At 41.2% G+C, this 25,433-nt stretch overlaps 1 protein-coding gene across 2 annotated transcripts in view; it reads right to left on the minus strand.

Moving 5' to 3' along the window:
• The window catches only part of OXR1 (oxidation resistance 1), a 290,302-nt gene that overhangs the window by 171,986 nt on the left and 92,883 nt on the right, over nt 1-25,433 (minus strand). The window lies entirely within an intron of this gene.

Here is a 25,433-nt window from a genome sequence, read left to right on the forward strand (position 1 = left end):
AGAAAGTTGCATCATACCATCCACTACCAGCCACTCCTGGTCTCTGCTGGTCTGCACTCGGCACAGTCCCAACAACCCGCAGGAGATAAAACAAAGAGATAAATAATTTTTTATGCTATGTGGAAGCGATCATTCTTTCTACTCACTGGATAGTCTCGCTGAGGCTTACTCTAAACCTTCTTTTCCTATCCCCTAGAAAAGGAGGCAAAGCAAAGCAAATGCACAGCACACCCCAAGATAAACCTCCTCCCGCCAACCCTCCATAAAAGCCGAATGAAGACAAACTAATCATACCATAATTAGTTACAATTTGCACAGTTTTGTCATTATAAGAAAAATAACTTTTCCTTAAGATTAAAGGGACTGGAAAGCACTACATAAAACCTTTCCTGACTTTTTCTTCTCAGGGGAATTTTTGCAAAGCTTTCTTACAGTACTTCATGCAAAGATCTGATTATGTATTTCAACTTATTTTCTCTGTAATTAGTTTAAAAGCTGGGTCATATGCATATTTAAGCTACATTAATTTGAGCAAATCTTCTACAGGGATACACTATATATGAGTTAGAATTTGGGGCGCTGAACTCGGTATGCCCACTGGTTTAAATAGGACTAAACAACCTTGGAGAATGAACAACTGCAAACCAGATTCTAGTCCTCTCTACTCCAAAGCACCCAAGAATGCATGGATTTGCTCAGATTTATAAAAGGTCTAAAGAGCATGTTCTCTGCATAGCAATCTATGTCACACATGAAGATGTGGTTAAATATTCACCTTTCAAGCAGCACCAGCTATTTAAAGGAGTTTTTTTTCTCTGCTGCTGAGATGTGCTAATTCACCACAGAGCTCTCATAGTCTGTGTTACATGAATTTGTCTTCCTTTCCACTGAAAGGAAGATCACAAACACCGTATCTTTCAGTTGGGGGGACAGCAAAATTTTGAACTACTTTAATTCATAACGAATATTTTTCTAAAAGGGACACTTCCTGACCAACCCAGCTGGTAGTTGATAGCTGGTCATTACGTAGTGCCCACCATACAACGAGCTGGCCATCTCCTTTAGCTTCCACTTGAATCGTCTGCCCCATGACCAAAATAAAAATTTGCAAGACTGATTAGCCTTCCTGAACACCATACCAGTGGTGGAGATGGCAGAGGCACACACTCCCACAATGCTGATTTTATTTAGGATTCAGAGACAGGGTTAAGAATTTTCTCTAATTCACCATCATGGAAAATTGCACACAGAAATCATTTTGTTTTGCTCTGAATTTGAGACAGTATACTACAGAGCTGCATGATAACTGGTATTCCTACCTCTTAAAAAAGAAATACCTGTGATGGGAGATTCTGCTTGTTGCATAGCATAATCAAGGGATTTAGATTTTTGGTTGTTTTTTTTCTTCTTAAGTTAAAGTATTTCATTACTACAGCAAGACGAGTGGTGTTAATATCCTAAAATTTTACAATCTTCTGTCATTGTGTTTGAGCAAGAGATAATTATATTACTGGCATGTTTGATAAATCTTTTCCTTCATGAAGCCTGACTTGAAATATTGGCCATAAATTTTCCCTTGATCACCTTATGAAGTCATCCCTGTAGACTAGTGGATTATGCTGGTTTACCACACTTCTTGTTCTGCTTTAATAAAATACACTAGTCTAACACTATTAATGCACTACTTGGTTTGTTATTTTCAAGATTTAATCTTTAAAAGAAGATCAAAGCCACATGTTCAATAATGTTGCAAACCTAGAATCTGACAGCAAGTCTTCTACCCAAAAATCTCTCAACCTAACATGCTTTTAAAATGGAACTGTTTATTCCACAAATCTACTGACATCTGAAATCAAGGCATTTCAAATCATGTGTCCATTTTAATAAATGGGCAGCAATCTCTCTGCTGTTGGCAACTGTCAAAAATAAAAGATTTGTATATACTAAAATGAGCTTAAATCAGATGATGGCTGACTGAAACAGCAATGCTAGAAAGACAAAAACAAAAGAAAATTGGGGGAAGGTTTTTGCACTTGTAATAGAAGAGGAGCAATTAATTGCAACCTGTTTCTACTAGCAGAAATGTGGACAATCTGCAGAGATGACAAAATCTAATCCAAGATAAAAATCTAATCTAAAAATGAGAATATAAACCAGGGCTAGCAGTATTTTACATTTAAATAACACCTTTAACTAATAATTTGCATTTCTATTGATACCGACTCATACCTTATCTGTAGCAGATGTATGAACATAATATTGATACTGTTATTAAATTCTTTGCTTGTATCTCTATTTTCCAGAACTGTGCTTTAAGTAATATTGCAGAGAAGTATTTCTCCTTAACACCCAGCCATAAGATGAGGCTCTTTTAGTTTCAACAAACTAGTTAATTTGCTGGAAGACATTTCATTATAGTCAGCCTCTCTCTAATGAGGTCAGCTGTCAGGTCCTCCATCCATGCTTACTTTAGGTTTTTTATAAATTAGGACAGGTATTTTTTTCTTCCCACACAAGAAGTCCAATGACATGCATCTTGCCTGTTACACATACAACTAACACACACGTACCTGTTCCTTAGTATTTTCTCAGTACAACATGCATCAGATTTTATAAAAATCACAACTAATCTGCCTTTTAGAGAGCCTTGTCATCACTAAAGTTTTTTATCATCTTTGCCATAAGGCAAGAAAGAAATATCCCAACCTTACACTTCAAAGCTGAGATCCAAGTCAGATTTAGGCCTAAATGCAATACAGGCAAAACCTTTGCTTGAGCCTGTTCCTGTCTGATATCCAGACTACACAGGTTCAACAAAACTCATGCACAGCTGAGGGCTCTGTGCGAGCTTCAGAAGTGCAGCAGGAACAGATCTGAGCAGCAAGCTCATGCACAGCTGCAGATCATAGAATCATTTAGGTTGGAAAGGACCTTGCTGACCATCAAGGCCAACTGTAAACCTAACACTGCCAAGTCCACCACTAAACCATGTCCCTAAGTGCCACATCTACACATCTTCTAGATACTCCCAGGGATGGTGACTCAACCACTTCCCTAGGCAGCCAGTTCCAATATTTGGCCACCCTTTGGTGAAAAAACCTTTTTCTTAATATGTAATCTAAACCTCCCCTGGCACAACCGAAGGCCATTTCGTCTTGTCCTATTGATACTAAGAACAGCAGCATCCCGACCCCCTTGCTTTCTAACCTCACCGAAGTTGGAGGCTAGGTGTGGCTGGATAAGGAGTCCGATATAATAACACTCAATAACAGCAGACTGTTACTAGGTAAGGTATTCTTTATTGCAGCGCTGGGGTAGCACCAGGGATAGTTCTACCATAAGCACACCCCCCAGTCTGGCAAACTTTTAGAGACTATATATCATGAAGTTATACGTAGTCGTAAAATTTCTGAGAACTCATTCACATATACACAAGATTTCCTGGAACTCATTAACATATGCAAATATCTGGTCCACATGCACAGTCATCTTTCGTGGTGGTCTTCGGGGTCTTCAGATGAAGGCTTGTAGTCTTCTTCACTATGCCCGCTGATTGACATTTACTTCTGCACAAACTCAGTTCTGGGATCAGTAGACCCTATCCTTCAAGGCCATTCTGTTGTAACTTTCATCTCTGTGGTCTGTGCATCCCTTCTCAAGATTGAGCTGTCTACCATGAGATTATCCAGGTGTCCCCTTAACTTACTCCCACTCCTTATCTTACAACCATCTGGATCCTCTTTTGTTCAACTAAATACCTAAAGTATTTACAAAATCTCCCTTGGTTTTGGAGCTCTAACCCTTTCACTATTGCCTGTTACTTGGGAGAAGAGGCTGACACCCACCTTGCTACAACCTCCTTTCAGGTAGCTGTAGGGAGCAATAAGGTCTCCCCTCAGCCTCCTTTTCTCCAGCCAAACAACCCCAGCTCACTCAGCCATTTCTCCTAAGACTTGTGAATAAGCAGAGCCTAGCCAGGACGACCTCTGCTCAGCCAGGTTTTTAACATACAAGCGTGTGTGGTGTCAACACACGTCCGTGGTGACAACATGATGTGGGAGACACTCAACAGACAGGACAGTAAGACTTCCTCCAACATCACTGGCATGAATGCTACGTGGATTTTGCAGACATTTCTCTTGAAGACTGTTGTCCTAGCACTATCAAAACTAGCTGACTACAACAAGGCTTTTTTTACCATCCCATACCAGGTTAACTTCAATAAGTAGTTCCCACACTTTGCCCCGGCACAGCCACCAATCCCCCACAAGGTTTTGAAAGTCCATCTACTGTCTGTGCTGTTTCTTAATCCTCTTCAGGCCAGTCCACCCTGCTTCTTGCCTCTGCTGCATCTGAAGTCTTCCTCCTTTGGGCTCCTCTTCCAGCCAGGCACTCCTCATCTAGGCCCCCTTCTTTTCCTGGGGCCTCTCTTTGTCTCTCCTACATCCAGGGCACTCTCTCTCCTCCCTCTGCTTCTTCCAGGTCTCTCTTCATCAGGTACTCCTCTTCTATACCCCTCAGAGCTATTTAACTACTTAGCAGGAACCAGCCACAGCTGCACATTATCTACATCAGCCAGCCCACCGCCCCTGAAGCCAGCCCAGGGCTGTATATTCTCAATGTTAACCTGCCTTCATTCCTCTATAATTCCTCTACAGACTGTGTTTACACAGAGTATGGGATAGGGACCATGCTGCTTTGTGGGCCATCTCCTGTGCCATATCACTGCTGATGCCACAGATAAGTGGCACAGACAACCTCAATGAATAGAGATAATGGAAAAAAACCCTACAGATAAGCCAGGAGGTGAAGCAAGGTCAAGCACTCCTCCCATCTTGACTCAATTCAACCTTTGTATCTTGCTGGATCACAAGATGCTTCCTTCCTCCCCACTCCTTCTGGACACTCAGGCAACTCTTAGTCACAGCTCCTGTGGAAAAGAACTTTACTGCAGCCTTTCTTCACAGAGCTGGATGTTTGTACTTTGTTTTGTTTGCTGAGACATTTCTTCAGTCTATGCAAAACACAGACATGCAGATCAGTTTGCATATTTCTCTGTCTACAACCAGCAGACTGTCTCACACCAACAAGCTACTCACCATCACAAGTCTACAGCTGGCTATAAAAAGCTTTGTAGGTACTGACAGCAGCCAGGCAGCAAGCAGTCCTGCAGCACATTCTGGTGACCATGAAGCAGATGTGGCTTCGGAAAACATACTGCCTGCATCACATCCTGAGCTTTGGGGAGCTTCGTATCTCAGGGAGCACACGGAATAAGAACGAATTAATTTCTCATTAAATGTTTTAAATTACAAAATACATTGTGCTCACTCTCCTAATGCAGCTGGGGATTTATCCTTGCCTCCAGGTTGTAGTTTTCCTTCTTGTTAATGTTCTGTGCTAATTTCACAGCCATGCATTTGGTAAAGTCAGCCTTGTCCAGAAGGATAAATCCAGAGCAATAAAATAGGTGTCCACTAAATACTGTTTTATCTGATCTGTTTCACCTCTGCTCTGCTACCAGTTGGGTTCACATAGTCCATTTCTCAATTACTAAGTGGGGCTTGGGCTTTCTAATGTTTTCCAAGACGTGTAGTGTCTTATTTAAGCACTTTATAACAATGGTGGAAAGAAAACAAAGAAGTAACTGGACACAGAGTGGGAAGCCATGTCCGCCACATCCTTCATGTGTGACACTGACATTGAAAGACAGTCAGGCCAGGAGTATGGGGGACACAGGAACAGGAACCATCATACAGCATTTGGGTGTCCACCTTCGGCACAATGCTAGCCTCACCTCACAGCTCAGTCTTCCAGTTCCCTGATTTTCTGGGCTACTTTTGCACAGACTTTCCTCAAAGATGGCACCCCTGATCAAAAACATTGCTTGACCATTTCATGTTTATGTCCCACTGTGACCCCTTTAAGAGAAATGTTTGAATGTGTTCAGATTTTGTCATGATGGATGCACAGGATGGTATTCATATAAAAACCTGCCTCTGCCTCTGTTGTTACAAAGGCACTCAAAAATGGCCTTGTAGACAAACAAGGCATGGAGACAAAATACAGTAGAATATTACAGTATTTTCTTTGGGCACTAACATACCAACTCTTACACCTGCAATAATTAATCTCTGACTGTAAATTAGGCAAAACAAGGAAAAAGTATATAACTTCATCTGATTCTAGCTTTTCTTCTTTTGCTCTTGTAGTTAAATTCACTAATTAAATGTAAAAAAAAAACAAACCCCAAACCAAACATAGAAGACAGTCATGGAAATTTTCATAGCCCAACATTACAAATCAGCTACAAATGTGATGGTTCACAGCACTAGTAAGGACTGAAAATGGCACTTGTGCTGAAACCTCATTTTGCTCTAGTAATCTGAATATGTATGAACAAAAGTAATATAATAGCTATTTGGATACATGAACAAATTAAAATTTTACAAGAAGGTCATTAGATAAAATCTAATACACATAACATCTTTAAAGCAGTAAAGAAAAAAAAAAAAAGAAAGAAGAAAAAAAAACCACCGGCTTAACAACTAAGTACTTTTGAGGTTTTATCTGCCTTGAGGGCCTGATCCAAAACCTGCTGACATTCAACTCTCCTGACCACAGTTGATTTAAATGGTCTGACCCGGACAGCTGCCTGGGTTAGATCCTCTCTGACACAAGGAAAACACCTCACTAAAAATCAAGAGTCATCTCACTTTTCTCTTTTCTGTTTTCTGCTGTTGAGCAACCAAAGTCTTGGACAGCTCTGTTTTAGAAATAATGCTATTTTTAAAGTATCTCTTCACCCCTTGTGTTTTCTGTAATTTTGAAAAAGCTTCAATTAAAAACCAAAACCAAAACAATTTTAAAGCAGAGGAAATACCAGTCTAGAATAGCAGTATTTTCAGTGCCTGAACAGAAAAGCAAAAAAGTGCTATAAAAACAATCCTTCAGAAGCATAAAAAGCTCTTTTACATCTTAATGCACTTTTCAGTACCAGCAATTTTCCTTCTCTCCTCATTAAATCAGAGGCTAACTGGCATCAGGATTTAGAAACAGCAGTACCTTCAATTCCCAGGATACTTGCACATGGTGAACACTGGTAATTTCAAACCTTTACAAGAGCACATTACACCTGCTTTACTGCTTGCTACTCTCTGCAGGATAAAATTTTCAAAGAAAACACATTAAAATGTTTAGGAAACAAAATGCAGAACAAAAGTAACTTTTAGCATTATGAAACCACATGAATAATTATCAATACTGGTGTAAAAGATTCTACAGACAGCTACTGTAAATCTCCTTAAAATGATCTCAAATCACTGTAGAAGATCTATGCCTTACTTGATTGCAAACTACACACAAAGCAACTACACGTAAAAGCTCTTGGATACTCCACATATGCCCACAGTTTCCTGAATACCAAAAATCTTGATTTTCATGCAAATTTCGTAAGAGCGCAGTTATACAGCTTGCTGCCATGAATTATGCAAACTCTGCGATGTATGGCACACATATTGCTGTAAGAAAGAGGCGCATGCGCAGTTCAGACTGTCCACTTGCAAAATGTCTAAATACATTGCTACCTTCAGCAGAATTATTTCCAAGCATTAATATTGAACAGCACTGTAATTGGCATTTTGTTATTCCACACATCCAACAGCATGCAAATAGGTATTTGTTGTTATGCTTATATTTTTGATCAAGCATTTGCAGATGAGCACTCAAAACTCAACAGCATTTATAATGGCTACAAAAATGCCAGTCTTATCCTCCAGGAAGTCACTGTAAATCATGGTGTCAGAGAGAGCCAGCAGTGATCCTGTGTTCCTCATCATAATCACTGCACAGGCTCATCAATATTACATGGACCTTCCTAATTTCATGCAAAGCCTTAGAAAGAGGCAGGCAGGCACAGCCCAGGTAAGCAGATACATCTGCAATAACGTAACAAATGGGGGGTTCTTTTTTTTTCCCTTTTTTTTGTGTGTGTGTGTTTTAAATACCATTTCCCCTGCAGTTTACGTACCCAGTGTAACTGTGACAGTACAGGAACTGCAACACTGCCCAGAACAACTGTTTTTCTCTTCTCAATCCTATTCCAAATAGTAGCCAAAAACTGCAACTTACAGAAAGAGCATAAAAGAAAAGGCAAACATATTATCCTTCTGTATTTATCCTTCCAAAAACTGGCAGCTTAGGAACTTGCTGAATAGATCAAAGAGAGTACATCTGGACCACTGTGTTTGATGCCTTTTTCAACCTAGTTATGCTTTTGGCCTCTGTGGGAACCTGTGGCAATTTACTTTGGTTTAGGTGGAAAATAACTTACTCTGTTTCTGCGTCTGGTACACCCTGTTCCTGACCCCGGTAATACGGTTAGCATAACCCAGTCTTATTTTCTAAGACAAACAGCTGTAATAGGTGAGCATGCTGATCACACATCATGCCTTTCTCTCTTCCCCTTTTCAACACTGTGGTTGTCACCAGGATATGATGACCCCCATTATGGAACAGACAAACCCCCTGTCAGCATTGCGACAAAGCCATCTGCCAACCAGGCATTGTCGCCAGGATGTGGTGACACCCATCAGAGAAGTGGGAAGCATACCAGCACGTGTGCTACTGCCTATAAATTCAAGCAGCTGCAAATCCTAAGTAGGACACAGACCAGAACTGCTGCTGGATGGCAAACCCCATGATCCCCCAGGGGTCTGGGACACCCCTACCATCACCTGCTTTCTCCAAGACTGAGTCAGTGACTCATGTTGTTTTAGGTAAAGTCCTCATCTAGATTATGGATATTGTATCACACACTGAATATTAAGAATTTGATCCAATCTTCTGAGGGCCCGGGTAACTAAAAAACTCTAGATAGTAAGAAAGCTACACTGATTACTAGAAATTCTATTTAACTGAAAGCTATGACAATTGCTAAGAATACTCTGTAATACCGAGCTACGCTAACAGCTAGAAACTGTAGCTAACTATAACCGATGGTGATTATTAAAATTTTAATACAATAATAAAGCTCTAATTATAACTACAACCATGTGGCCAGTCCTCATTCTGCCAAGGATCCCTAAAAGAACCTGTGTGTCCCTGTAGCATCCAGTGACAATTCAAAACTATTGACAGCTAAATTTAATGGATGCTCTACAGATATGGTGTGTGTGTGCACGTGTGCATTCTCAAACTGAACAGTCCCTGCTTACTCCTTGTATGGAGGTCAAGCCATACCTCTGAGCAGCTTTGCCACCCTTCTCTGCCTGTTTTTGGTAAAGACTGATTAAACAAACAAAACTCTATTGCCAAAACTTTGCTATGTACAGCAACCATCCATCCCACTGGTAACCACTTGCCAAAGCAAACCTGAAAAATCTGCTTGGAAGTTTTCCACAACAATACAGACAGATGAAGCTAGCAGTGCACCAATTTTTCAGGTTTGTATCTTTGCTGAATTGTTGATATAGCTGAAATAGCTAAAAAAGCAAGTTAAAGTAGTTTCACTTTACTTGATATAATACTTCCATATGGGGATTTCAATACATGAGGAAACACAGCTTTAGGCTATTCCTTACTCAAAGTAAGCATGATGAATTATAGAAACACAAATTAATTAAGTACTTTGAACATAAAGCTGCCTTTGGAAAGCATCATTTGAAATAAAAATGTTAACTTTGAGTTACATGGTAAAAATCATTATTAAGATTTTGTGTTCCAGCACTGGTAACAATTATGCATCCCAGATTCTTCTGCACTGCTCAAGCAGAAGCCTAGGGTGGATACATCTGCTGGTTAACAAACTACTACAGCTGAATTTACACAGCTTACATTTTCTACTTGAAAGAACCATTTCCATCACCATGGAACACATGATTTGCCTTTTCCAGCATACAGTATAGTGCTTTCCCTTTAGCTGCTAAATGTGTGTCCAAATTGTTCATCTTTCAAGTACACATAAAATGACAGAAAAACATCTCAGCTATTGTTCCTTTTTCCCAGTGTTTCTAGGCATAACAAAGCGAAATAACAACCACCAGAGAAATATCTGACACGGCGTCAACACACTACAAACTAGATAAAATCTTCAGTGATCTCTAAGGAGTAATTCCATCACCACCTTTCCCTTCTGCAACCACTAAGAACCATGCATCTGTCTTGTTTTGAAGTCTAACTTAATATGCAGCCTGTCACTATGTCTAAGCTGGTGGGCCAAGAAGAACTTTGAAGCTTCATGGTGTTCTCTAGTTGAAGACTGAGCCATAAAGCAATGATCCCACCCAGACCTTCGTTATTTGAGAAGGAAGAAAAGCCATGTGGGCGAGAAGGCATAATGGTATGTTTTGAGTCCTCATTTGGGACAATGAGGAGCTCAGAAGGGGAAGACAGCCAGCGCTCAGTCTAGAAGCTGTCAACAGTCATAGTGTCAAGTTGGCCAATAAAGGCTAAAACCTGTAACGCAGGGCCCAACAAACTCTGTAGGTTCACTGCCAGACCTTCCTACTGCTCTACCCAAAAGGAATACATGATCCAGATATGAGTTTACAAGATCCATTTTCAAACAAATTAGGCACATCTGGACAAGAGTGAGTTAAACAGCTCTGTTCACATGCAGGAAGGACACATTGCTCTGTATTTCAGTATGACATAAAAAAGGAGCTCGAACCCTAGGACAAGCTCCATTTTGCTGCATGGACAATGCTTGCATCCGGGCGTCTCTGGAGTCAGTCTACACTCTTGGCTATTTGAGAAGCGCCAGGTCCTCAGACCTTGAAAAACAATGCAATGTGATATGAAGTGACAGATTCAGCCTTTAAAAATATCATCCACAACCCTGAGAGAAAAGCAAGATGCACAGAACATGCCTCGCATGCAGAAATGGTCCCCTCTTCCTTCAAAGCTATCTATCTTCATGGAAAGGAGCCTCAGACTTCAGCCACTAGACAAAATACTACCAGACCACTTAGACCAAGTTCCTGTTTCTTTCATCAGAATTTTCAACTTTTAGGCTTGATGTTACTTAATTCAAGTATTCCTGTTAAAGACACTAAAAGAAAAACTAAAAATGTAAATAGCCAACAGGAATGAGCAAGACACTACCAGTGCCTGAGGCACCTCTGCTATCAGGGAACTAATTAGGTTAAAGATGCCCAGATGAACCCAGTAAGGGAAACACTAAGTCCTCAGGTAAAAGATCTGAAAGATGTAAGGTATTAAGAGGTCAGACCTGTCATTGACAGCACAAGCACAAACAAGTAAAACCTGAATCAGCAACTCAGCAACAGAAAATCTTTCTACAAATACTTTTCTGAACATTTAGTCTCAGCCTAAAATTGCAGTCACACTGAGAATTTAATTATGTTAATATTAAGTGACTTCGGAACTTTAGATTCATTCCCCTTTTGATCTTTGGAGGGGGGTCCAGAGGAACCAGAAATACAAAGCTACATGGTGGTTGCATCCCCATCCTTTTAAAACCAGTATGCAAAAAGTACAACCAAACAAACTCAGAATCACTGAGAAATATACTGAGACCAATGTAAACTGAAATAATAACCCATTCACTTCCAAAGGGCAGGAGTTCTGGGGAGTACACAGAATCTATCAGGGACTTGTCATGGCAGACGTGTTTGCATGAATCATGCTTAGTTGCTAAGGAAAGTCCAACAGTACAAAGCTCTACCAAATGTCAGGGAGACCTCGAAAGCAGAGACCCCATCAGTTTACCATCATTGTCAACCTGTTGCTGTGTCTCCCCGAGTGTCACTGAGAACTAATCCTTTCACCACCTGATACCTAACTTTTGTGGTAGCCTTGGGACCTGCTCAGAACAGTCCAAGCAAAACAAGAAAAGAGGGTCCTTCAGGCTGCTGCTGACAGGGAGCTGTAAGAACCATAATATCTCTGCATAAATCACTTTAAGTCTATCAAAGCATAACCAGACAGCTTAGCTTGCACAATCACACTGCCTTCCCTAGTTCTCTTGTATTGCATACCATAATAGAAGTCACTGGCACTAGCAAGGTACACTGTTCTTTCTTACATACATAACACAGCATCATGCCAGATCAGGCATGACAACTGCCTCCATCTGCTAGGAAGGGGACAATCTTAGCACGGGAAGCTTCACCTGTACTCTTCTGTCTTTTGATAGCATCCTCAGAAGAGGGCAACACCAGCAGTGCTCGGCAGAGATCTGCAGGGATTGCACCAGCAGCAGCCACTCCTGACCAAGAAAGAGCCCTCTGACCAAAGCAGCCACCAAGGATGGCATGGCCATGAAGAGGTTCAAGAGAAACAGGTTCACGCACCCCCTGAAGAAGGCTGAGGATAGCAAGCCCTGTTAAGACAGCAGCTGCATCTCTGTGGGGGTCAGGGCTGCCTAGTGCTGCTGGCAGCATGATGGCACTGCAGTGCAGTTGTGCTCCCCCACTGCAGCTAGGCTCCCTCTCCCCTTTCCCAACCCAGAGTGCAAAATACAGATTGCCAGGGGAAATCACAGGAGAGCGGCTGCAGAAAGGCAGGAATGCTCAGAGACTCTTGCCCAGGACAGCATGGCCTGGAGGACACACAGCTCCTTGAAATCTGGGTCAGGGCATGATGAAGGGCCCCAGTGGGCACCTTCTAGGCTGGGTACCCATTCAAGGATGCTGCTGCAGCACAGATTCTTCTGATTAATTTCAACACAGCATTAGAGAGCCTCCTGTGTAAACAAATACAACACCGTAAAACAACACAACAGATACATATTCCCTGCAACGTGTTTTTATATTGTTTGCATGCTCTTATATGATGGTGGGTGAACAAAGTTATTTTGCACTGATTTCACTAAGAATTGTGCCTTTCAATTACTGGCAATAAGATCAAAGTAATAAGCCTTAAATAGATTTTTAACAACATTTTAAACTTGTTGATTAAGGTTGTCAGAGGATTAGAAACAAGTTTAAATCACTTAGGGAAAATGATCTTAATATCTGTTTAGAAATAGGTTCAGATAAATAATTCCCTTTCCTTCAGGAATCCTGGTAAAATTGGGGTCAGGCTGTTACTAAAGCAATTTTCTTTCCTTCTTCACTTCAACATCTTAAAAGGGTACAATGTAATAAATTCCTACAGCAAACATACGTTGGGAGAGCCCCTCATTCCCCATAAAAAGCATATTATTTTCCACTGTCCAGGCACCAAGTCTGTATTTCAAGTATTCACATCCGTGGGATAACTAGTTTTTGTTATCACACATGCATATATTTATATCCTAGCACATCACATACAGCTCAGCCTCTGTAAATTTGTTCAAATGTTGAGAAATGGAATGATAGAATCATAGAATTATTTAAGCTGGAAAGGATCTTTAAGATCATTGAGTCCAACTGTAAACCTAACACTGCCAAGTCCACGACTAAACCATGCCCCTAAGTGCTATCTATATCTACACTTGAAGAGATAGTTACAGCATCTGCCTACCCATTAATTTGACTTTACCTGACTGAGAGTGATTTAATCTTTCTGCTGAGGAAGGGGGAAGCCAAGGGAAATTTGACAGCAGAGTGAGGTCCCAAAAATGTGTGATGTGAATGAATGTGACTGTGTGTGCCAAGCACTGTGCAGTTCTCTGGATTCAGGCACAGAGATCACATGAGCAGATGCTGTGCATTGGGGATTAGATTGCTTTTGTCAGAAATGCTCATAAAGCAGAACTTTCCTCAAATGGCCACAAAATTAAAATTAGGAGTTGTGAGAAGATCAAACATCTGTATCTGAAGAAATAGCTTATGATATTGTTTGCATTCTTAATTGTCAGTGTAAGACACTCCATGGATTTTCTTTTTCCAGAATGACACACTAAGTCAAAACTTAGCTTTCTGGGAGGGGGAAGGAGGGTAGAGGAAGGTAGACGGGAAAGGAAAACAGCCATAATAAAACAAAGTAAGAGCTCCTTTAATAAAATCAGCGGTCTACAGCTAACGTGCATGCATATGGTCTGTGCATCTATATGCTGACGTGCATACATACCTCTTTTCCTAATGCTTTCACTGATTCTATACAGATCACATGCAGGGGAAGAAAAAAAAACCAAAACCACCACCACGTGGAGGGCAACGGATGCTCTTTTTTTCAATTTGACGCCTGGAATGTAATAGGATTTTGTGGAAGCAAATCCGGACTTTGATGTTATATGCAATTTTCTAAACAGCATAATTTCTTATAAATGCTCAGTTAAGTAAACAGAGCAAATAATTATTTTACTCATCCCAGTCACTAAACCATTATTTAGGTTCCTGCAGGGGGTATATAGGAAACTATTTCTGAACACTAAAGCCAGAGAAAACAAAGGAACAACACAATATTAGCAACTGAGAAAATTCTCACATTTTTTCTTCATGTAAAGCTGGAAGGATAAGATACAGTAGAGTCTCTGTCTCATCAAAGCAAACATCTTACATCAAGTCAAACCAACTGCATGGGAATATTGTTTGTCCGAAGTGACTGTGTTCTCATGCCTGATATAAAGATCAACTCTGATGCGCTGGCCTGACAAGTTGTATTTGCATTAGACATGGTACCAGGTTTTAGTGATGTATTTATCCATTCTTGAGGCAAGTTAAGTAATGGACCATGAAACACAGCAGCTTTACTTACAACCCATGAACCAAAATCCCAAAAAAGTTTCTAAAGCTGGCCCTCAATAGACTATCAAAATAAACAACATGCACCATGAAGAACATAGTGCTTTGCTTTTTTTTTTCTTCATTCTGAAAATTAAACTTGTTTAATGCTTTCTATACAGACAAGAGTTAAATTCTTAGTGTTGAGCCTAGATAGAACAAGTGATGCTAGACATAGGGGTTTTCTTTTATTTTTTTTAAATCTCCCTTCCAAAAATTTTGTTTAAAAATCTGGTCTTCTTAATGGCACCTGCAGTAAAGCAATGTTTGTGTGTGGTGGGTTGACCCTGGCTGGCTGCAAAGTGCCCACCTAGCTGATCGCATTCTCCCACCTGAGCAGGACAGGGAGAGAAAATAAGATGCAAAAGCTTATGGGTCTAGGTAAGGACAGGGAGATGGCTCACCAATGACTGTCATGGACAAAACAGACCCAACTTGGGGAAATTAATTTTATTGACAATTAATAACAAAGTAGGATAGTAAAGAATAAAAACAAACTTAAAAGCACCTTCTCCAACCCCTCCTCCTTCCCAGGCTCAGCTCACTCCTCACTCTTCTACCTCCTCCAGGATTTTTTTCACTTTCTTAGCTGTTATCACAGAGGCACCGCCACCTTGTCCCAGGGGCTCAGCCATGCCCTGCAGTGGGGCCATTGGAGCCAGCTGGAAGCACCTGGAACCAGCACGGGGCAGCCCCGGCCTCTCCTCACAGAGCCAGCGCCAGCACCCGGGCACCCACACCCCCACCCCCACTAGTTGGTTTAAGACACATGAAAATCTGGGGTTTTGAATCTTATTTACAACTTTAAGGACAAACTGTAAAATCATGTTAATCTCCTTGAAATCACCTGAAGACTTTAGATATATATGTCCAAATACCTTCAGAGAGGTCTGTGAAACAGAAAACTGTTGGGAGTTACACACAGGGGCCTGGCACACCCACAGCACCTCGACTGTACAGAGATTTTGCTGAAAAGGGGCCACTGTAGCTTCTCCTGGTGCAAAAAGCTGCATTTTTCAGAGAAGAGGAAAGCCCTACAGGATGCCCATGACACAAAGTGGGGGGCAGAGGGAGGAAGGGGAAAAAAGAATACCTCCAGAGGAGAAGGGAAGATACTTTGTGTTACTGGCATTCTGCTTTCTGTCCAGGCTGGGAGGAGCAAACACATCTTGGACAGTTGTTATTAAAATCAGGAGCTCTTCAGAGAGCAGAGATTTGCAAGGCTATAATATTCCACCATGGGGTTTGGATCGTTGAAACACAAGTCCTGTCTGCTTCATGAGGGTTATTAAAAATACTGCAGTTTCACAGGAGGAGTCACCCTCTGCAAGTCACTCCCAAGTCAAAGCATTGGATGATCCTTTCAGGATAGTCATCTGTCATTAAGCTCTCAAAGTCTACTGCAGGTACACATACATTTCCACACCCAAAAAGTCTAGGAGTATGATCACAGAATCACAGAACCATAGAACCGTTTGGGTTGGAAGGGACTTTTAAACCTCACCTAGTCCAACCCCCCTATATCTTCAACTAGATCACGTTGCTCAAAGCGCTGTCCAGCCCAACCCTGAATGTTTCCAGCGATGGGGCACCTACCACCTCTCTGAACATACATAATAGTCTACTTCAAATTTAAACAAAAAGTTATTCACCTTCTATATACAGAAGTTTCAGTAAATGAACATATTTGCACTTTAAGAAAGGAGAATGAGCAAAATTTTCACGCCATTACAGATATGCTCAATGAATTGCAACCTACGGAGTACCTTTTCTTATCAAGAGGCCAATGATAATTAAACATTACTTTTTGATAGCCATGCTACGTATTCACAACTATAGTTTTCCAAGACAGACTCTTCTGCCCACCCATCTTTCCAGCCTTTATGCAATCTTGTAGACAGCCCAGTCACCTCCAAAGAGGTAAAAACATCAAGAAGCAGAACACCTCAGGCCAGCCTCTTGCCTATGCTATCGTTGTGCCCTCCGTGGCACTACAGGAGCCGCTCAGAGCTGGAGCAGAGTGCCATATGTGTTACCTCCAAAGCCAGGAATCTGGTGGCAGAGGACAGCAGCCAGGGCAGGGCTTGGCTCCGCCTGCGGTCAAGGCAGCACACAGGCAGCAAATCACAGCTCCTACCCAGAGGAACCATTTATTTTGTGTGCTGCTTCACTGCAAGCGGTCCTATAACCCTGTGAAAGGATTCTGTCCCCCACACCGTCACCCTTCTCTGGCTGGCTGCCGCCAGAGGCTGGCTGCTCTGCACCCACAGTCAGCAAAGGCACCACATCACAAGGAGGCAGACGGGGGGGGGTTGGTTTGGGTGTTTTTCTTTCTGAAACACGGCTACGTGCGGCTTGTAAAGCATTTCATACAGCCGGACAAGAACGGACGGGAAGCAGAGAGCCAGCCTGGAACTGCAGCTGGGGCAGAAACCTTCCCCCAGATCTCAGCATCCTTTCGGCGTGAGGCCGAGCCGTGGGGGCGCACCGGGACGGCAGCTGGGCGAGCGGGGCTGCCACCTGCCGGCCGGCCCCGGCCCCGGCCGGGCGAGGCGGCGTTCACCGGGCGGCGGTACGGCGGCGCCCGGCAGCCGGGGATGCAATACCGACCCTGCGCCACACAGCCATATAAAACTTTCTCTTACAGTAAGCTGGACTTCACCCCGAGTCAGGTTTATCCATAAAAGCCAAAACACATTTTGGCCTCACATACAGGCTGCCAGCTTTTTGCTTGTTTACTTTTGCTAACAGTAAGTCAGCTTGCTGGCATTTGCCCATGGCTTGCAATGACTTCTTTCCTTTAAATAGGCTGATCAATGCAGAAATAATAATTTCCGTGCATGTATCACCTCGTATTTTCAAACCAGCCGTGTGAAATAAAACACTACAACATTATTAAAGCAGCAGTTAGTTTGTCAGCTGACAAGCCACAGCCAGTTGGACCCAGTGCTCCTGTGAGTACGGAAGGAACGTTTGCAGCAACAGAATTGTAACGTGCAACAGACTGCACATGCCAATGCAACTGAACGCCCAAAACATCACCAAGTACTCAGTGTCACCTCACGTACACACTCCCGGAAGGAAGTCACATCCCCAAGAGGGATCAAGAAGCATCCACTCATATACTTCTTGCACGTGAAAGACTGTAACAGAAACATCTATAAGTGAATAAAGAAAATATCATTACACCTACATGCTAACACAGGTTTCAGTTTATCTGTCCTATGTCAGGTTGTTCAGACTATGCTAAGAACGATGGCTAGAAACTCTGCAAGTTGCAGTAGCTCTGTTCAAGCAGATCTAAACAGAAAAGGTGTGCAGAAGCTTTGTTCGGTTCAGACTATCACAAATTCCTCTACCTGACGGTGGAGGGCTAATAAAATTGCACGTACACAGATTATTTGCTTCCATTCCTCAGAATCCATTCTGCTAGCAAGGCCTGTCCTAGAACATCACATCTGATACTGCTTCCACCCCAGTGAAAGTCTTACACAGTTCTGGGAGGTTGCCATGAAGTGAGAAACCTTAACAGCATATAGTGAAGATACAGCCTGCTGCTGTAATTTGCAAAGATGACACTCACTTGACAATAATAATTATTGGACCTGCAAATTAATGTTCCCAGGCATCCCTTCAAGCCCTCACGCTGATGGCACTAGACTTCAGTCAGCGCAGATGAGAAAAGTTAATTGGCCTACGGTACAGCCACGCTGGCACAAGTGGGGAAGACCTTGGATGTAACATCCTAATAGCTGGGAGGGAAAGGATGATATGCCTTCACCCGCAAGCTGTCCTCACTTCATCCACAGGCCATGCCCATGGGTAGGATGGGGCCATGCTTCCTTCTTCAGTATTTGTAATTCTCAAGTGGTATTTCTCAGTCTCAAGAACTATTTCGCCTAATCCTTGCTGCTGCCCACATTTGCTGAAGAGATAGATGCAGTCTTCTGGGAGCTCACAAAGGCAGATGACAGCTGTCTCATCCAGAGAACCTCACAGGCATGTGGGACAGGAGTAGGCTCATAGGCCTTTCATCGAATCAAGTACCCACAATCTTGTGCCAGGTAACACATTATTCCTATTGACTTTGAAAGTCCTAAAAATATATTCTGCTTGGTCAATACTAAATACATGGTTTACTTACTGCAGAACAAAGTTGACATAATCACTCTCAAAACCACATTTCCGGACTATGACAACGTTCAAAATTTCATGCAAACCTCATTAAGTATAAGGGAAAAATCCTCTGCAGTGGAAGGGACCAAGCATCTCAGGTGATTATTTTTTCCAGTGTGCTCTTCATCTCTGAAAGTCAGCCTGCTTCCAACTCTTCACGTTTCAAACCACCAGGCTGGAGGCTGATCAGCGCTAGCACCTGCACCTAAGTTATGTATACCTTTCCAGCATGCACTTGAACTAGCATGTCAGTTTGATAGGTCTGTAGTCTGAGGAACACGAGGAAGCAGACTTCGCTAGCATCCACTGCCAAATTAGAAAAAGACAAATGATAATGGCTCCTAGGGAGACCTTTAGCTTTTCTAGCTATCACTTCTGACTGACATTTTTGTTCATGCTAGTTTTCAATGACACATTTGGTTCCAGGCCTGTCATTTTTTATATCACCTAGCAGGCAGTGCTAGATGAACACTGGTCTCAGAAGGCTGGAAGCTATGGTATATTTTGGAAAAAAAAAATCTTTATGGCAAAATAGTCCTATTAAGAATAAAAAGAGAAGCAAACAGCTTGAATTAATCCATTTACTCTGAGACTTCTCTGAAAAGAAACTAGATCTTGTCAAAACTTGACAAAATGTTTTGGGTGTTGGGGTTTTTTTCCACAGAATTATGCTGTTTCATCAAGGCTGAAATGTTTCACTGGGATGTATCAACTTCAGTGGAAAGGTTTCTGTATGATACGTTTTTGTCACTCATGGTACACTTCTGTCACCTACAAAGGAAGATGCCAAATAAAAAAAAAAATAAGCTTTCCAATCTGAAAACAGATACTTTCACACAATTTCATTTTGTGATGCTGCTTTGAAGGTTTTGGATCTATTCCAGCACAAAGCAGAAACACATGGCAAAATGAAATTGCCATTGTTCAGAAAACTCAACTTGGAAATCCTAGGTCTATGTCAGCATGGCACTTGTGTGGCTAGAAGCATATAGACATCGAAATAAGCACCTCTTTATTTGCATGCAATCATAGCAGGTTCCTGGTTTCTTTTAAACCTTATTAATTTAAAAATAAACATATGTAGACCTTCCTTCACAGGCTGTTAATTAAAAGGCTGTAGCTGTTCTGACAATTTCCATGTGGCCCAGGCAACAGATAAGAGCAACGCTCTAGAAATGCAGGCCGTATTCACACATTTCACCAGTAGATGTGGACTCCTTTCCATCTTAGGATCTATATCCAGACCATATGTCTGTACACACAAATATGTCAGATTTGAGTACATTAACCTCTGTTACTGCCCTCCTCTGACACTGGCAATTCATGCATTTTATTGCACTAATGCAGCACCTCTTCTCCTACAAAACTCCACCTTTCAGATGTAACTCACTCTTGCCCAACCAACATGTCCCTGCAGAACAGGGGAGGCTGTGATGCTGTGAAGAGCTGGTTACCATGGATCTCCTACAGCATTTTGTGTTTGAAGGGTCTCCCCGAAGGAAAAAGACCAAACACTGGTTACAGCCTTTTGTCACAGACTACCACATAAAACCAGTTTAATTACAAAGGGATAACAAGCTGCTAGATTTCAATCAAATCTGAGAATTCATGTATAAAAGCTGGACAAAGTATCCTTGGCCAACACAAAGAACCAGCGACAAGAAGGAAAATTCCAGCAGTGGAGGTTTAGCAGCTGGCTTCTAGAGCAAAGTATTGCTCAGGCACCCTGTTTTGCACATCACAGAAATCCAGGTAGTTCAAAGAAGTAGGAGATCTACTTGCAAAGGCCCTATGAATAGATTTCTATCACAACACTCATTTCAAGTTTGCATATATTCTTTTCTTATGTTGGACTCTTGAGAAAAAAGATTATTTTTTCCTAATGAGAAGTAGCCACAGCAGTAGCAGTTTCAGATATACCTACCCCTAGTTCAGTAATATTTTGCTAATAGTTTTGCCAGGAAACACAGAACTTATAATCTGTACTTTCCACATTCCTCCCATGTAGTTACAGGTTTGAGAAGCACAACAGATGTAAGGAACTGTTCCTTACTGAATTTCCAATGTACCTGACACATAAGGACATTTATTCCTCAGCACAACAGAAAATTGCTCACAGCAGAAATGTAAATTCAAACGAGTTACTAAGGTAACGAGTGTCATCATCCCAAACAGAGATGACCCTATTAGGGCTAACAACGAAAAGATTCAAACAAATATATAATCAGTGCATAGAAGTAAGTTTCTCTGCATTAGCTCATTCTTGCTAAAGACCCCTCCAGCTCTGCTCCTAATGTACATTTTCTTTCTATGTGCATTCCTACTGCCCACACAGATACAGAAGCCTGCAGCTAGCAAACTTACATTCAAAAATTCAGAATAATGAGCAAATGGGAAACTGCTGTAACATAGCTAAAAATAAACAAATTTCCCATTCATGCTGTTGTTGCTGCAATGTCACACTATTCCCATGAAGAATGGACCAGGGACCAGTTTGTCTCTAATTCCTTGCCTCTCTGAACAGGCCTTCCTTTGATTTCCCTGGCAACCATTTAAACATCACAAAGGCAGAAGATATATAAGTCTCCTGAATACAAGGGTTTCACGTTCATGTTACTGTTGCTAGACTACAGCCATCAAGGACAGAAGAAACCATGACAGCTGGACCAATACTGCACGTGAAAGTTGGGCATGCTACATCAGATCATCCAGTCTGCTCTCAACCACCCATTACCAGAGTAATGGATTCTTCTGTTTAAAAGCATATTCTGCTACTTTGTGAACTGTCAAGTGGTACTCTTTCACTCAGAACACAGTGCCTAATAACAGCTTAGAGATTTTTAGCACAACACAGGGAAAAAAACCCAAACAAAATCAACCCCACACCAAAATACACCCAAACCCCAGAAACACAGCTAATGTAATCTACAACCTATTTTATCCCTAAGGGTACTGTGAAAACAAAAGAAAATATTAATATTCAGTTTGATTACTGCATAATCTTTTCTAGGGATCATGCATTACAATAAGCAAAAGTAGACATCTGCCTACTGAGAGAAGGAGAAATGTAAGATGTCTCCCTGGTAAGAATTATGGTGGTGCTGCATTTGCTCCAAATTATCAGTACCTTAAGAACGCAAGAGTTGTTCCAGACAGCTCAGAAAGACCAAAATAAGATAAATAAATAATAAAACTTCCGTAGATCTTGCACATGCAGCCTGAGTGCTATGCAACCTGAAGAACTGAGGAGGAGGAGGAGAAAGAAGAGAGGAAGAGAAGCTGGGAAAAGGACCCCTGCTTTGCTCTGTGGCAGCGTCTAGCAGGGAAGGAAGAGAATAATGCCTAAAACAAGGCTTGGGTGCTGTGGCCACTAGAGTATTATCACTTATCAGTGCACCAAAAAGAGATTTTTGGGGTGAAAATCTTTTACCTGCAGTGATGGATGGAAAGAGAGAAGTGACTATCCCCCAACTCTCTGAAAGTGTTTATGAGGAGGGTACTACAACAGTGGAAGTTTCCAGATATTTTTCTCACTTACAAGATGATCTTGCTCAGAATATTCACTTTTGTTTCTTTTTGAATCTCTGATGAATTAAGACTGGCATGAGTACCCAATCTATCAGATTGCACTGGGAGCCACCCTCACAGAAGGAACAAATATTTGTCTGAACAGACAGGAATTACTGTCTGAATTCTAAATAGGTTTGAATATTTCAGTAACCAAGCATTTCTAACTTTCCTTAGTCTTCACTGCCAAGGAAGAAAAATTGTTTTGTCTTACATTCCTAAACAGCTTTTAAGCAAATCTTTCAGAAATAGGTAGAAGCACAAATAATTACAAAAAATTAGTCTTAAGAGAAAAAAATTAGTCTTAAAATTCAACCGAAATAACACATTAATATTTACAGAAGGAATATAGAAATATGGGAAGGGACAAGGATTACACAAGGGACAGACTGAATGCCAATATAATGATTAGCTCTGTCCTTCTGCAGAGCAGCCACAGCCCAGCCCCTGCAGGTCCACCTCCGTGAGAAGGCAGGAGAATCAAAAACTAGCAAGATGGGCAATAACTTTATTTGTACATATTTACACCCCTCTGAGGACAAAAGTGGCCAAAGACTTAAAGAGAGCTCCTTTTCTAAGTATTTTCATGTCGGAGTCATAAACGTGATATGCAGAAAGCACTTTTTTCTTCCAGAACAACTAGTTAAAAGACTGGTGCCACAAGAACCTTATTTGCTATTTGTTATTCTTCTCACAAAAGACCACAGAAAAACCTCACAGTTACACAGTATTACTCTAAGACTAATAACTTGCTCAGCTGCTAAAAAGTGATTATGTCTTGTTAATTCTATTCCACAATATTATTGTACAGCAAATATTGAACTGTTTCCAATGCATCATTTAATGGCAGATTCTACCAGAAATGATGTATCTTAATAACAATATGTTTCCAGTTTTAAATAGAAGTTTTATGGTGGGACAGTTGTTGTTTGGATGCTGTACAGCACCTGTCAAAATAAAAATCTTACTTAAAAAAAATAAATATATAAAGTAATAAAGTTATAAATCATTCAGGAAGGTGTCTCACTTTGACTTTTGCCACTACTTGGCTGGGTCTCATTTAGCTATCAGTGCTAACAAAACACCTCCACAGAACAGCTCCCTAAACCATCAGCAGCAAATTTACATCACCTGATAATGAAAAAAATATGTTTTTCAGAAAAAAAATAATCACAGATGGAAATATTTTTTAACGTCCCTAAAAATCCCCCCTCCTCTTTTTTTTTTTCATTAAAAGAGCCAAAGATTTTTATTTAAGAGTTTCTGCACTTTTCATCAAAATTTACTTTAAACACAGTTTTCTTTTCTTCTGCTTTTCAGGTGGAAATGCTACCAAACTAATATTCAAATGTGAACTGCTACTTGCTTAATCTCTCATTTAAAAGAAAAAAATTTAATTTAAAAGTTCATAAAATATTCTTTATGATACTTCTATTAAAAATATTTTAATAATTGGTCTTACTATAGACAATTCAAGGCTTCTTTTGTTTTCAAAATATTCAAAGATTTCAGATGTCTGTTGACCATTAATTTTTATGTGGCTTTAAAATTAAAGTAATTCTTAAATTTTTTGCTACTTTTTGGCACAATATGACATCTGCAATATTTGCTGAATGAGGCTTTTAGTCCCTACTCCATTTCTGCAAATGCGATGAGTATTCTTCCTCCATTTCATGGATTAATTTTGCAAATGACACTTTTAAGCACTCCAAGCACAATGGAAAAAGTCAAAAATAAATCCTACAAGTGCAAGAGGCCAGTGCAGATGTGCACAAGTCTCAAATGCATTTCATTCCCCATGCTGACAGTCTTATGTGTCCAATAAAAAAAGGCCATTGAGACCACCACAATAATAATATTAAGCTTCATCCTCTTCTCCAGCTGGAAGGGCATTCAGATTTACATAATGCAGCTATTTTATTTTCATCACAATTCACTTGCATGGTCAGGAGATTTGGGAAGAAGGCAGAAATGGTTGACCACCCACATCTCAAAGCAGATCAGCCCTCTAGCAAGGATACTGGGGGTTTCAAAAAAAACTCTCATGGAACTGCAAACCTGTGAGCTGCAAATTCTCCCAATTCCCAACTGAAGGTTTATCACATTGTTTCTTGTGCCAGTGCTTTAGCTATTCCTCCCCATCGTCAACCCCCAAGACTACAAAACCAGGCTCTGATATAAAAAGATCATACGCCTGTGCTAGCAGAGACTGTCACTGCTCCCTGGGACATAAAGCAAGCAGGACAACTGCTCCAGCTCGGTGCCACACACAGGGAGTAAGTGCAGTTGAGACAAAGGAGTTAGTGCACAAGCAGGCAGGTTTCCTCACCATTTTACAGCTCCGTACTAATTTGTAGCTAGCACAGACCTACGCCTCACAACAAGGAGCAAGACATGCCATCACAGCAAAAGAAGCAACACCACCCAAGTCTGCCAGACTCACTGGGCAGCTGGGGCATGCTCACTCTTTTTAAGAAATGTCTGGATTCTTTGATTTGTTTTTGAAACCTTACTCACTGGGAATAAAAATTTTGATGCGCCATTCCTATAATTGTCCAAGTAATTTTATAATGGAGTAAATGTCTTACAAAGTTTCTAATGGGTCAGCGTCCTTTAGGCTCACTGCAGGAGCTGGAGTGAGGGAAAGGGACTGCAGGCAGAGCTCAGAGCCAGGGCTCAGTAGTATCGAAGACTGTCTAACAGCCACAAGCAAAAACACCCCGAAGGTCAGTGACGTTCCCTTCTCTATTTCCTGAAAGCAGATGGTAGAAGAGTTTCGAATTAATGGCCCTGCAGCGCCCAGCTTGGCACCAGCTCCCTGCAGAGATGATCAGCCTTTTCTGCTGACAGCCCGCAAGACAGCTCTCAATCCACGTGGCAGTATCTGTGCCCAAGAACCACCCTGCAAATAAAATTTGGGAAGATATATCACTGAATGGCATCAAGTGCATTAAGAAAACCTGATTTCTTGCTTATAGTAGATTTTGGTGTGTAATTCTGTCAAAGTCATCAACTCATCTT

Source organism: Falco biarmicus, chromosome 3 (assembly GCF_023638135.1).
Source record: "Falco biarmicus isolate bFalBia1 chromosome 3, bFalBia1.pri, whole genome shotgun sequence".
NCBI classification, from domain to species: Eukaryota; Metazoa; Chordata; class Aves; order Falconiformes; family Falconidae; genus Falco; species Falco biarmicus.